Raw genomic sequence first — 14,262 nt, 5'->3', positions numbered from 1 at the left:
TCCTCTCTCTTTGCTTAGTTAGTAGATGATTTTAGTAGTAGTAGATGTTAATTTAGGGTTCATAGATAATGATTTTTAGAAGTAGTGATGGTAAACTAGTTGTATAATTAGCAGTAGTAGATGTTAATTAGTAGTAGATGTAGTAGTTAGATGTTAATTAGTAGTAGATGTAGTAGTTAGATGTTAATTAGTAGTAGTAGATGTGCTAGTTTCTTTCTATTTATAGTAAGTTTATATTTAGTAAGAACGAGTTGAATTAATAGAACTAGTTAGTAAGAACTTGTTGCTATTTTTTTAGTTAAAGCAATTTTTCTCGCATCGACATGGACGATGCCTATCCCGCATCCTCGTCGTCGAGTCGGCGGAGCACGACACCTGCTTGACCAGATGGGCCATGTCCGGGACTGGGCTCCGCCGGGGTGGTACTGGGAGGCGCTACCTACCGGGGGGCACAGATTGGTGAGGAGCCAGCCTGTAGTTGACCCTAACCTTCTTTGGTGGCGGTCGCGTGGGCCAGTGACGGTCCAGAGGCTCGAGGACTCTGCGGAGGTGGTGCGTCACCGTGTTAGTGAGGAGGACGCGCACGTCTGTCGCTACTTGTTTGCGTTGGAGCACAGGTTCTCCAATACCTGGCAGGTTCTCCAGGGATCTCACTGGAGCTATGATCCCGTGATGGTTCCTTCTCTGTGGGTGTCCACCGCCCGCACCGATACCCGTCGTGTGCTAGGGTTTTAGTTGTACTAGTGATGTTATATGTATGACACTATTCGGGATGTATTAGTGATAATATTCGACGATGTATGGACGCATGAGATGATTTACTTTTTCTTATTGAATGCATGCTAATTTGAGTCCTATAAGATATTTTGAAATGTATATCTCGTGTTGCTCAATATCCAAGTGGCCTGTCATGTTTGCAGGTTACACCTCCGAGTGGCCTATGTTCTGTCGGAGTGTTGATTCATTTCTGTTCCGGCAAATTTCAGGCGCTCGATATGTCCTATTTTAGCAAAGGTCATGCCGGATTTTTCCGTGAATTTTGGCATGACTTTTGCCAGAATATGTAGGAAATATCGAGTGCCCCGGATTTGTGCGTTGAGTATCCTGGTAGTTGTCTTCTATCGATTTTCAATTATTGTTTTAACTATGAACATAGGAAATGTCTGACGACAAAAAGGATTTCGGTATTTGCAAATACTGTGAAGACGAGCGCGGCCTGTGCGATAGAATCTTCCTAGATGTTGATAGGCGCTTCAGCATCAAGCTGGACGAGAACTTCGAAGTGGATACAGTAAGTCACAACGACAAGTCTTTTTTCGTAATTAAGCATGACATCTGCTTCATTTGCTTCAACTTATATTTTTTTTACTATTCTACTAGCGTATCCCCTGCCATGCAAGAGTTTTTGTATTGGATAAGATAGGTTTCAGTCATACTATGGAGGTAAAGAAAGTTTACTTGAAGACCGAGCATGGCTATATTTTCCACCCAAAATTATACAATTCAGACGACTACACCTATTTTGGATGCAAAACATGGCGAGCACTATGCAAGACTTATGCATTTGAGCCTGATATGGTTATCACCTTTGATATTCGTCCGGAAGATGATATTGAAGGTAATACCGACATCTGGGTCGATGTGCAGACGCCTCCAGTTACACCATTATGTACGTTTCTCAACCATATTTATGTCTTTGATATTGTTTATTCAAAAATAGTTGACAACTAATTTGTATTGTCAGCTTATTTCGGTGCAAGCAAACATGTCCAGCGCTTGGTAGACAGGACCTACTACTGTCCCGGGGCTGAACTAAACTGCGAGGAGCTAAGTCATTATGTTTCATGGCTTGAGGATCTTGATACTGTCAAGACAAATTTTCTTCCTGGACTTAGAAATGTTAATACTGAAAACGTGCGACCAATAGTGTTCGTAATGAACTACGGTCACATCTATTTAGGAAGGATGGTAAGATTTTTACTATTTGTCCTCAGTGCATCTTTTCCCTACATTATTTGTGAAGCTAAACTTCATTGCTAAGCATGTTACCATACGATGTTTTTTCAACAGGGACTCCTGATGAATGTTGTGCCTTATGGGATCGAGACTAAAGGTATCATGAGTATTATTAGCTTACGGCCAAGATATCCTACATGTTACTTTAGTGCATTCAAGATCAGCGATGAATGCTTAATAGTGCAAGACTGGACTAGATATGTGATGGGGGAGCGCAGAGAAGTACTAGGGGGCAGCAAACATATGTGCTACCCAAAATTAGGAGACAGGTTCATCTGCATGCTCCAACTTGATCAAGGAGGAGAGTTACACATGTTTTATGTTATTTTACCTAAGAGAGAGCAACAGGAGTGATTAGCTAGCTAGAAATGAGTTTGAGGATGATGATGTGCTACACTATTACTATGATGATAAATAGCTAGTGTTGGTGGTAATGACTATGATGATTATTATTAGCTAGTGCTGGTGGTGATTAGCTAGCCAGAATGAGAGTTTGAAGATGATGATGTGTGCTACACTATGACTGATAATTAAATAGCTAATGTTGGTGGTAATGACTATGATGATGATTAAATAGCATGTGTTGGCGGATTAGATTCAAGTGGAGGCAACATGTGGTGCACATCGAAAGTACTACTAGTCCAAACTAGATCAAGTTTGGATTTGTAGTATACTTTTGACATGCAGCACATATTGCCTCCACTTGAAACTAATCCACCTTCATTTGACACACTGTTATGGACATAATGATGTAAACCTCATAACTGGTATTGTACCAATATTTGTATGATAAATACACTAAAAACTAAAAAATAAAAAAAGAATACTAGTAGCGATGGACGAAAAACATGCTGCCAGTAGTTACATTAGCAGTAGCGTGGGATTGAACAAACGCTGCAGCTACTTGTCCTAGCAGTAGCGTGTGTAACACGCGCTACTGCTAAGGAATAGCTGTAGCGCCTTATCAGTAGCGCATATCCCCGCGCTACTGATAGGCCTAAAACCCGCGCTGCTGCTAGCCTCTTCCCTAGTAGTGCACCACGAAGCTCTGTATTCGGGCCATTCACAAACTCTGTGCGCCGGTTTAAGTGAAAGAAATCCCGGAACAATTCTGCAGTTGGTTCTTCCTGTAAATAGGCTTCACAGAAGACTTGAAAATTGCATAAGTTGGCGACTGAATTGGGACCAATATCTTGTGGATGCAGTTGGAAGCTGGCAAGCACATCTCGATAAAATTTTGACCCCGGCGGTTTGTAACCACGGCCTATATGGTCAACAAAGATTACCACTTCGCCTTGTCTTGGGGTTGGAGAATTCTCAGTTCCTGGGGCTCGCCATTTGATCTCAGTTTTCTTAGGCAGAGAGCCGATGCTAACCATCTCATCCAGTTGAGCCTCAGTAACCCAGGAACGAGCCCAGTTGCAGGCAGTGAATTTTTTGGCCATTGCAAAGCAAACAAACTGAAAATGAAAGGCTGCTTTATAAATTATGCATGATCATACACAAGAGACAAGGGAGTAAGAAACGTACTGATATAATAAATGGTACAACCCGGAGACTAGTATAATGAGAAAGAAGGTAATGCTAGCGCAGGATTGATCAGACACTGTTAAACCGGAGAGTAATTATGAAGGTAACATGCTCTTCCGGTTTATTAGAGGGCTAATGGCATAGACTATTTATCCAATGTCAAATCGCTTATATTGGTGCGAGGAGAAATAGATCTCATAGTGATGTATAAAACTTTCGGATCTAGAGATAAGACAGAAAAGCAAAAATAATTAGATCTTGAAGGGGTGCAGAACTGAAGCAATTTTTGACAGACAGATCAGTTCTTTGCGCATAAAGATTTGTGATGATCATGGTAGGTAAGCTACGGTAAGAGATGTATCAAGCATGAAGTGTCCATCTATTAAAAGAAGAACATGGAAGAATAGCACTGATGAACTTCGGAAGAACTACGAGGAATATCGAAACCCTGGAACAGATCTATGGTGAAAAAAGCAGAGAACTTACCGGAGCTAGTGAGGAAACGGAAGGGCGCCGCAGTTCTCTGGTGCGTTCAGGACGATGCAGCGGCCGAGGTCGGAGCAGAAATGACGGTCGACGGTGGCGGCGGAGTTCCAGAGGTTAAGCGGCCCGAGGAAGACGATGCGAAGAGGCACGGGGGGAAACGGTGAAAATGACCCCTCGGTCCTATTTATAAGGCGAAGTGCAAAATGGCAAGTGCGGGAATTGAGGAGTCCAAAAAATGGATAAGTTAATAAAGGTGTCGCCTCGATAACTAGATATTAAATGAAGGAAATCTCTGATATCAACGGATGGATGACGTCAGGATGGTTTATCGTAATTTTGAAGTATGACGTTATGGCGGTTTACAAGATCAAAAATGAAGACAAGAGAGAAGATTTTTTCTAAGGTGTGGAAGATTGACATGAACTAGTTCAAACCAATCTGGGGCCTAATGTTGGATATTACTACTGGAGGTAAACCGGCCTTATGTAGTCGGGTTGACTCTTGGAAGATTAGAAGCCCATGAAGATGTAAAGATGCTAGCGCTTTATGGAGGGCCCAAAGGTGAGTTATAGTATGTAAATGTAAACCGGCCTAGACATGTAACTTGTATAGTAAGATAGAAAGAGAGAGGCCAAACTGGATACGTTTATAAACCGGCTTCGGGACTCTGTAGCCCGGCGGGCGTCAACCTATGTATATAAAGGGACGACCTGGCCGCGGTTTAGGGACAGACAACAACAACTCGAAAGCCAGACAAAGCGGATTCACTCCCTGGCCTTCGAAACCCTAGCAATACCAATCACAACTAGACGTAGGCTTTTACCTTCATTGAAGGGGCCGAACTAGTATAAACTCCCGTGTCCCCTTGTCCGGTTTAACCCCTTTAAGCTAACCCGTAGCGATGGCTCCACAACTAAGTCCTTTCACGAGGACATCTGCCGTGACAAACCCACGACAGATACCTAGCGCTGGCCAAATTCATGGCAGTCACCCACCATGTCTACAACTTCCTCAAGATGCTGGGAAGCGGCGGAATCATCACAGTCCCCTGTGAAGAAAGAGACGCAGTGTGCTCCCTCGAGCGCGCCTTCCAAGCTGCAGCAGTCGGAGACCCTGGCAGCGCGTATGTGTAGTACCCTCCTGAGGCCAGCCACAAGAAGAAGAAGTAGCTACCCCACACTGGGCCTCAGGGGAGCAGCGCCTCCAATGGCGCCGCCTCAGGATCGGCGCCCGCGCCTGGGGCGCTTCCCTCCATCGCATAGGGAGGCGAGCCCGGCGCCCTCCTCGACCAGGGCTCGGGAGCTCTCTTTTGGAGGGCCTCAGACCTAGCCAGCATCACGAGGGAGGCGCTCAGTCACCACGTGGAGGCATGCTTCGCGGCACGTTTCCCTCAGGAGGACACCGGGCGAGGAGCACCCGGTGCTCAGGAGTTCATCACCAAGGCCACTCAGGAGCTGCAGGATGCAAGAGCCATGCGCGGCGACCGCCACCCACCTAGCGCTGCTCACCATCCAGGCGCGGATGGCAGGCTTCGTGTCTGCGTCAATGTCCCAGGGCTCAACAGGGCCGCATCTCAGGAGCTTTTCTGGCCTTCGCGCATGGGACGTTGCGAGGGCCCACCTCACAGCTACGTTCGCATGACGTTCGGCCTGCCGAGCGTAGCAGCCGCCTTCCAGCGCAACCTGTCGAGCATCCTGGCAGGTCAGGAGGCCAGGCATCACGCAGTCCTGGTGGAGACGAAGACGATCCTCGAGGAGCCACCTGGACCCTCAGGGCCTCCCGAGGCTTAGGGTCCCGGTGGCTCGTGAGGAGCAACCCCTTCGCCATGTGTCTTTAGCTAGCGCAACGCTCCTTCGACAACCAAACCAGGTGACATTTCTAAGTTTATTTAGCTGGGAGCGCCCCCTAGGATGCATCATTCCCAAGCCGCGTGGGTCTGTCCCTACGGCATGTATCCACTTGCATCTTTAGTTCACCCTGCAGGGGGCGCCCCTCGGGCTGCATCATCCCCAGTCCGCTCGGGACCGACCCAATGGCATGTGTCGTTCTTAGATTTACCTAAGTTAGTTCACTTTCCATGCATGATCTATCTATGGTTATCACCTATTTGACTGTCACCCACCAGGGGACCTATGCATGCTGGCACGACGCTTGTGCTCGGGTCCATCCCTACAACTCTGACAAATCTGAGCAGTTGAGCTCTGGCTCACGGCACGCCCGTGCACGTCACCTCACCGGACCCTCACTGCCTTCACCTCCTTGCAGAGTGACCTGCGGCAGACCGACAATCATCATGGCGATCTATGTCCCTCCTCGTGCTAACCTGCAGGGACCTCCTGAGGACTGCTACCTCTTTTAGCACTACGTTGGTTTTCCCCGAAGAGGAAGGGATGATGCAGCAAAGTAGCGTAAGTATTTCCCTCAGTTTTTGAGAACCAAGGTATCTGTCAGGACCCCGACTCGATGTCACATCGATCTAGCCGGTAACACCTCATATCACTTTGCGGCCTCACGCACGGTATCCCCACGGTTGTCGCCTTACCTTCGCCCGGGACCGTTTGCGCATTTTGGCTCACGTATATGATAGTGTCGCTAGCATCCATATGATAAGGAGCCCGGGCTGACATGACTAGTTGTAAACCCAAAGTGGCACAGACTTACAGGGACAGGCATCCATGACCCAGCTTCGAACGTGTCGGTCATCAGCAAGTGGGTCCGGGCTGTAGCACTGGGCTAGCAGGACTCCGGTAAACCGGGCTGTAGCGGGCTAACAAGACTCCGGTACTCAATGCGTGACATTTCCCCGAAGGGACAGACACCGGAACGAAGAAGGACACATGCCGGCCAGCCTAAGTGTTCCAGAGCAGTAGCGAGCTACCATGGCTCAGCGGTAACACTAGGAGACATTTCCCGGTAAGAGAGGCTACTAAAGATAAACAACTAGATAGTCAGATCCCACACATACCAAGCATTTCAATCATACACACAATATGCTCGATATGTGCAAATACAACAAGGCATCACAACATGACTCTACGACACAAGTACTTTATTTAAGGCTCAGCGAGCCATACATAACATACACAAAGGTACGGGTCACACGACCCAGCATTCAAGTCATACAGTCATACAAACTAGCAGCGGAAGTAACTTGTCCGAGTACAGACAACTAGAAAAATAGAAGAGGCTTGGAAAGCCTAGCTATACTACGAGGTCCTTCACAAGCTCAGGATCACCACCTGGGCCTTAGCCTACTCATTGATGTCAACGTCTACGTAGAACCCATCAGAAGGGGTTGCAGCGTCTTCTGTAAAATGTAAATTATAGCAACATGAGTACAAAGGTACTCAGCAAGACTTACATCAGATCCTACATACATGCATATTATCAAGAAGGGTTGGTGGAGTTATTGCAGCAAGCCAGCTTTGACTCTTGGCTAGGCTAACCTACGAGACTCCAACTTGAAATGGTTTTGCGCACACGAGTCCACTACTCACCACTTCAATACACTACCGAGGATCCACCTCCGTCTTCCTACGGAAGAGCCATCCTCGGCACTCACACTTATCTTGAGGCTTTTAGTAGTTTCCATTTACTTGTCTATGAACTGTATAGGCAACCAAGTAGTCCTTTACCGCGGACGCGGCTATTCGAATAGATCATGATAACCCTGCAGGGGTGTACTTCTTCATACATGTTTCCACCACTTAGCGTCTGCACACGACATGTGCTCGGCAGACTTCAAGCGAAAGCCGACGTGGGTGTAGACCACGACCTACCTAAACACCTAAGCCTCTAGTCTAGGTTTATTGCCTATCCAGGTTCCATCCGCAGGGAGTCCGGCCGAGGTTTCCCATACGGCCCCGAACAATGTGAACAGGGTTCCCGAGATACCTAACGGCTATTCGGTACACCCGGCCACGTACCTACCGCATCACAGCCCACCCCTACGGTCAGCGCTGTCCACGGCCTCCAGTAGACTACAAACACCAGAAACTACTTGCAACTCCTGGACAGAGAGCTAGGGTGAATAAGAAGTCGAGCGGGGTCATATTTCAGGGCCCAATGCATGGTAGTAGTTGTATCTTAAATCACACATACAGATCTCAGTGCTTAAGGTCGGCTTCAATGAAACAACCCACCATGTACTCCTACATGGCCTCTCATCGATACCTTTACCAAATCGTGTTCACCACACCACTCTCATTACCGACATAATCATTTCACTCTAGCCCATCACCCAGATGAACCAGACCTGATACGACTCTAAGCATAGTAGGCATAACAAGGTAGGAACAACACATACATATGGCTCACTCAACTCCTACACATGCTAGTGGGTTTCATCTAGTTACTGTGGCAATGACAGGTCATGCAGAGGAAATGGGTTCAACTACCGTAGCACACAGCAGTTTGAAACGAGTTGTCTTAATGCAGTAAAAGAGAGCAGGAGCGAGAACATGGGATTGTATCGATATGATCAAATGGTTGGTTGCTTGCTTGATGGTTCGATGCACTGATACGGTTCTTCGTTAGGGTAATCACGGTACTCCTCGGAGGCAGAACCTGCCGCAAGAACACCGATACACAACCATCACCAAACAATGTGCAACAATATGATGCATGCATGAAACATAGCAATATTAGTGTGTTGGGCTAATGCAACTAAGACCAGAAGGGTTTGTACCAATTTGAATCAAAGATTCAAATTTCAAACTCAATTATGGTCCTTTAAAGTGTTTTTTCCTTGTTCTGCATTAAACATCAAGTTAACTTGTTTAATCATGCATGAAAATAGTACAGATGGATAGATTGGATTTTTTCTGATCATTTTTCATATATAATTTGTCTGATTTGGAGTTACAGAATAAAAGTTATGAATTTTTGAAGTTTAAACTATATTCTGGAATTTCCTATATTAGATTAATCCAGAAAATCAATTATTGCGTCAGCCTGACGTCAGTGTGACGTCAGCAGGTCAACGGGACACGTCCGGGTCAAACCTGACAGTGGGTCCCGCGTGTCAGTGTGATTAGATTAATTAAAATTTAATTAAAACTAAACCTGTTTAATTAGCAGGGCTGGGCCCCACCTGTCATTGACTCAGGGGAGTCAACCAGGGCCCACCCGTGGTCAAACTCGGGTCGGCTGCACCGGCGTTTAGCCGCCGGCAAGCCCGACGCGGCGGTGGAAGTGGTTTTGGCTGTTTCGGCCACCAAATGGGTCGCGGAGACCACCGGAGTGGAGCTGAGGACGAGCCGCAGCTCTTGCTGGAGTCCGTTGAGGTCGGGGTGGCCGGAGTTGGCGCCGGCGACGACTTTGGCGGCCACCGGGGTTCGGCCGAAGACGAACTTGACGCTAGAGGGGTCGGCGAGGCGCGGGGAGTAGCTAGCTAGGTGCTACGTGACACGGTGAGCATGATGGACACCGTGGAGTGGTCGGAGGGTGATCGGGAGCACGTCGGCGACGAGCTCCACGGCGGTGGGTGCGGTTGAGCTCCGGGAGGTCGCTACACGGCTCGGGAGCAAGAAAAGGAGGGGGAAAAGATGGCTAAGCTCACAGTGAGTGCGACGAAGCCCTTGGTGCGGCCGGAGATGGACCGGAGCGACGACGGCGTTGAAGGGGATCTCCGGCGACGGCTGTTCGGGCGAGGTTGTTGCGGTGGACTCGGGCGTTGCGAGCGCTCGGGGCTCGGCTTGTTCGATGGAGTGGACAGCGGCGGAGCTCCTGGACACGATGAGAGGACGCACGGGCGGCGGGAAGCACGGCTACGACGAAGGCACGGCGATGGTGGCGTCGGTCATGGCGGGGGAGCGCGAGAGGGTGGAGCTGGAGAGAGGAGGGGGTGTCTGGGGGGGTTCGGGGGAGCGAGGGAGGCTGATCCACGACGTCACCGGGCGCGGGGAGCGGCGAGGCGGCGAGCAGGTGCATGGCGCGCGCTGCGGTCGCCGTCGGGCACCTGCCTGCCTGCCTGGCCGGCAAGCAGCTCGCTGGAGCGGCGCTGGGCTGGGCCGGCAGGTGGGCCGGGAGCAGGCGTCAGGTAAGTTTTTCCATTTCTTTCTGTTTTCTATTTTTTTAATACTTCTGCAACTTTGTTGAATTAAATAAAATACTTAGGCAACTCCTAAAATCACCAAACTACTCCTGGTCCATAGTTGGATTATTTCCAACATGAAACATTTTAGTTTGGAGATATTTGAGCATTTAAATATTTTATATAATTTTAAATGCCCAAATTCAATTATTTATGATTTAATTCAAAAACCCTAATATGGCCTAGGAAAATGTGCATCACTTTTGGCAGAGGTTCTGAACCAAGACAAAAATGATGGGCATTTTAGAAGGGCATTTCAGGTTCATTGAAAAAGTTTTTAGTAAACCCTAATTGGTTTCAGAGGGGACTGGGGGTTCTGTCATCCCCATTTCAGGTTTCTGATGAAAGAGTGAACATGATGCAACACTCTAATGCATAGCTAACTATGGTGTGACAACTCACCCCCACTCAAAAGAATCTCGTCCCAGATTTGGGTTCCTCCGGGAAGAAGGCGGGATACTCAAGTCGAAGACGATCCTCCCTTTCCCAAGTTGCTTCATCCTCAGATTGGTGCGACCATTGAACTTTGGGAAACTTGATATTATGACGTCGAGTGGTACGCTCGGCCTGATCGAGGATACGAATGGGGTATTCTCGATATGTGAGATTATCTTGGAGATCAAGCGTTTCGTGGTCCACTCCACGGATAGGATCCGAGAAGCAACGCCTGAGTTGAGAAACGTGAAAGACATCGTGGACTCTGGAGAGGTGCTGAGGTAGTTCCAACTGGTAGGCAACTTCTCCTCGTTTAGCGAGAATGCGAAAAGGTCCAATGTAACGAGGAGCCAATTTGCCTTTGATACCGAAATGATGGGTTCCCTTCAGAGGGGTAACCCGAAGATAAGCCTTCTCGTCAACCTCGAAAGTCATAGCCTTATGTTTTCGGTCATATTGACTCTTTTGACGAGATTGGGCTGTTTTCAACTTTTCACGAACGATGCGAACTTGCTCTTCTGCTTCCTGAATCATATCCGGGCCAAAGAATTGTCTTTCCCCGGTCTCTGACCAGTTAAGGGGTGTTCGACACCGTCGTCCATAGAGAACTTCAAAAGGGGCTTTACCCAAGCTAGATTGATAGCTGTTGTTGTAAGCGAATTCGGCAAATGGAAGGCACTTCTCCCAATCCATTCCGAATGAGATAACAGAGGCTCGAAGCATGTGTTCTAGAATCTGGTTGACGCGTTCCACTTGACCACTCGACTGAGGGTGGAAAGCGGTGCTAAAGGAGAGACGGGTTCCCATAGCATTTTGGAAACTTTCCCAAAATCAAGAGGTGAAAAGACTTCCTCGATCCGAGTTAATTTCCAAAGGAACACCATGGAGAGACACTATCCGGGAGATGTATAAGTCTGCCAATTGACTAGCGGTTATACTCTCACGAACAGGTAGGAAATGGGCTACTTTGGAAAGACGATCGACAACGACGAAAATAGCATTATTCCCTCTCTTGGTCCTGGGAAAACCGGTAATGAAATCCATACCAATTTTATCCCATTTCCATTCAGGAATAGCTAAGGGTTGAAGGGTGCCAGCAGGCCGTTGATGCTCTGCTTTTACACGACGACAGACGTCGCAATTAGCAATATACTGAGCAATTTCTCTCTTCATCCTAGTCCACCAGAACCTCTGGCGTAGGTCCTGATACATCTTGGTACTACCGGGATGAATGGTGAGAGGGGATTCATGAGCCTCCTTAAGGATTAACTGCCGTAGATGCTGGTTCTTGGGAACCACTAGACGGTTCTCAAAGTACACAACACCATGATCATTTGTGGAGAAACAACTAGCACCTCCGCTAGCAATGTTCTCTTTGATTTTAGATATTCCCTTATCTCGCTTTTGGGCAGCAATGATTTGATCCGTAAGGGTAGGTTTCGCTACCAAGGTGGAAAGAAATCCTTGAGGAACAATGTGAAGGTTAAGCTTCCGAAATTCCTCATGGAGAAGCGGTTGACTTTGTTGTAACATTAGGTTGTTACAATAAGATTTACGACTTAGCGCATCAGCCATGACGTTGGCTTTCCCTGGGGTGTAAGTTATTCCTAAGTCGAAATCTGTGATCAACTCGACCCAACGTCTTTGCCTGAGATTCAAATCCGGTTGGGTGAAGATGTACTTCAGACTTTGGTGATCAGTGAATATTTCGCAACGATTACCAAGGAGGCAATGTCGCCAGGTTTTAAGTGCATAGACTACGGCTGCAAGCTCTAGATCATGAGTAGGATAATTCTCCTCATGTGGGTGCAATTGCCGTGAAGCGTAAGCAATTACGTGTCGGTCTTGCATGAGAAGGCAACCTAGTCCTTGTCGCGAGGCGTCGCAGTAGATAACAAAGTCCTTAGAGAAGTCTGGCGGTACCAGTACGGGAGCAGAAGTCAGGCGTCTTTTCAGGTCCTGAAAGCTGTGCTCACATTGTGGAGTCCATTCGAACTTTTTATCTTTCTTGAGGAGTTCGGTTAGAGGTTTAGCAACTTTGGAGAAGTTCTCGACAAAGCGACAACAATAGCTCGCTAAGCCCAGAAAACTCCGAACTTGCTTAACCGATTCAGGTGGAGTCCAATTAAGGACGGCTTGAACTCGCTCAGGGTTAACAGCAATACCTTTACCAGATATTACATGACCCAGATAGGTCACTTCTGACAACCAAAATTCACATTTGGAAAACTTGGCATAAAGGCGATGCTCTCGAAGTTTCTTCAACAGTAGCCTTAGATGTTCGGCATGTTCTTCCTCGTTCTTGGAGTAGATGAGTATATCATCGAGGTAAACCACGACGGATTTGTCCAAATACTCCATGAAGATTGAGTTCATTAACCGAGAATAGGTGGCTGGAGCGTTGGTTAATCCGAAGGACATAACGGTGTACTCGTATTGGCCATAACGAGTAACAAAGGCCGTTTTAGGAATGTCCCCGTTTCTGATTTTGATTTGATGGTAGCCCAACCTCAAATCCATCTTGGAGAAGACTGAGGATCCAGCGAGCTGATCATACAGGTCGTTGATCCTGGGGAGCGGATATTTGTTCTTGATTGTGACCAAATTGACAGGTCGATAATCTACAACCATCCGGTCCGTACCATCCTTCTTCTTGACGAATAGGACGGGGCAAGCCCACGGAGATGAACTAGGTCGGATGAAACCCTTTTTCAAGGACTCCTCGAGTTGTTTCTTAAGCTCGGCTAGTTCTAGTGGTGCCATCTTATAGGGTCTTCTAGCAATCGGAACAGTTCCTGGGATGAGGTCTATTACGAACTCAACATCCCTGTCAGGTGGAACACCTGGCAATTCCTCTGGGAAGACATCTGGGAAGTCACGGACTACCGGAACGTCCTCAAGGTCTGGCAAAGGGCTGGCGTTAAGAGAATATAATTGTCGCTCGGCTAACCGGGTCAAGACATTGACTATCTTGCCCGAAGGATGAGTGAGTTGGACAGTCCTAGAGAAGCAATCAATTTTGGCATGATGAGCTGACATCCAGTCCATACCCAAAATGATATTAATATCTGAAAATTTGAGAGCTATCAAAGATGCAAGGAAAACAAGTCTGTCAACTTGGATTTTATTTCCATAACTTACCCTGGAGGTCTGCCATCTAGAACCGGGAGTAGAAATTTCCATAGTGGATGGCATGTCACAGAATGCGGTGTTATGAAAACGAGCATAGTTCTCGGATATAAATGAATGAGAGGCTCCTGTATCGAAAAGAACAGATGCCGGGTGGCAATTAACAAGGAGCGTACCGAGAACGACGTTGGGATCCTCTTGAGCTTCTTCGGCAGAGATACAGTTGACATGGCCACGTGTAGCGGTGGCCGGCTTGGCGTGGAACACTTTTCCTGTCGGCTTGCCACGGCCAACAGCTTTAGCAGATTGGTTGGGGTTGGTTTGGGGACACTCACGCATATAGTGGCCAGATTCCCCACACTTGAAACAAGTCACGGAACTGGTACGTGGAGGAGCATTGTTGGTTGGACCCCCATAGGGCTTGGCTGGTGCAGACTGTTGAACGGGGCGAGGCGCCTGGAAGGATGGCCTCGGTGTGAACCTAGGTGGCAGGGCAGTGTTGGGCACCCACACGCGGCGCTTCTGAGGACCCGCACCGGATGAGGAACCCATGTCATGGCCATGCTTGCGTG

The sequence above is a fragment of the Triticum aestivum genome, chromosome 2A, assembly GCF_018294505.1.
Source record: "Triticum aestivum cultivar Chinese Spring chromosome 2A, IWGSC CS RefSeq v2.1, whole genome shotgun sequence".
NCBI lineage: Eukaryota > Viridiplantae > Streptophyta > Magnoliopsida > Poales > Poaceae > Triticum > Triticum aestivum.
Note: the sequence above shows the minus strand (reverse complement) of the source record.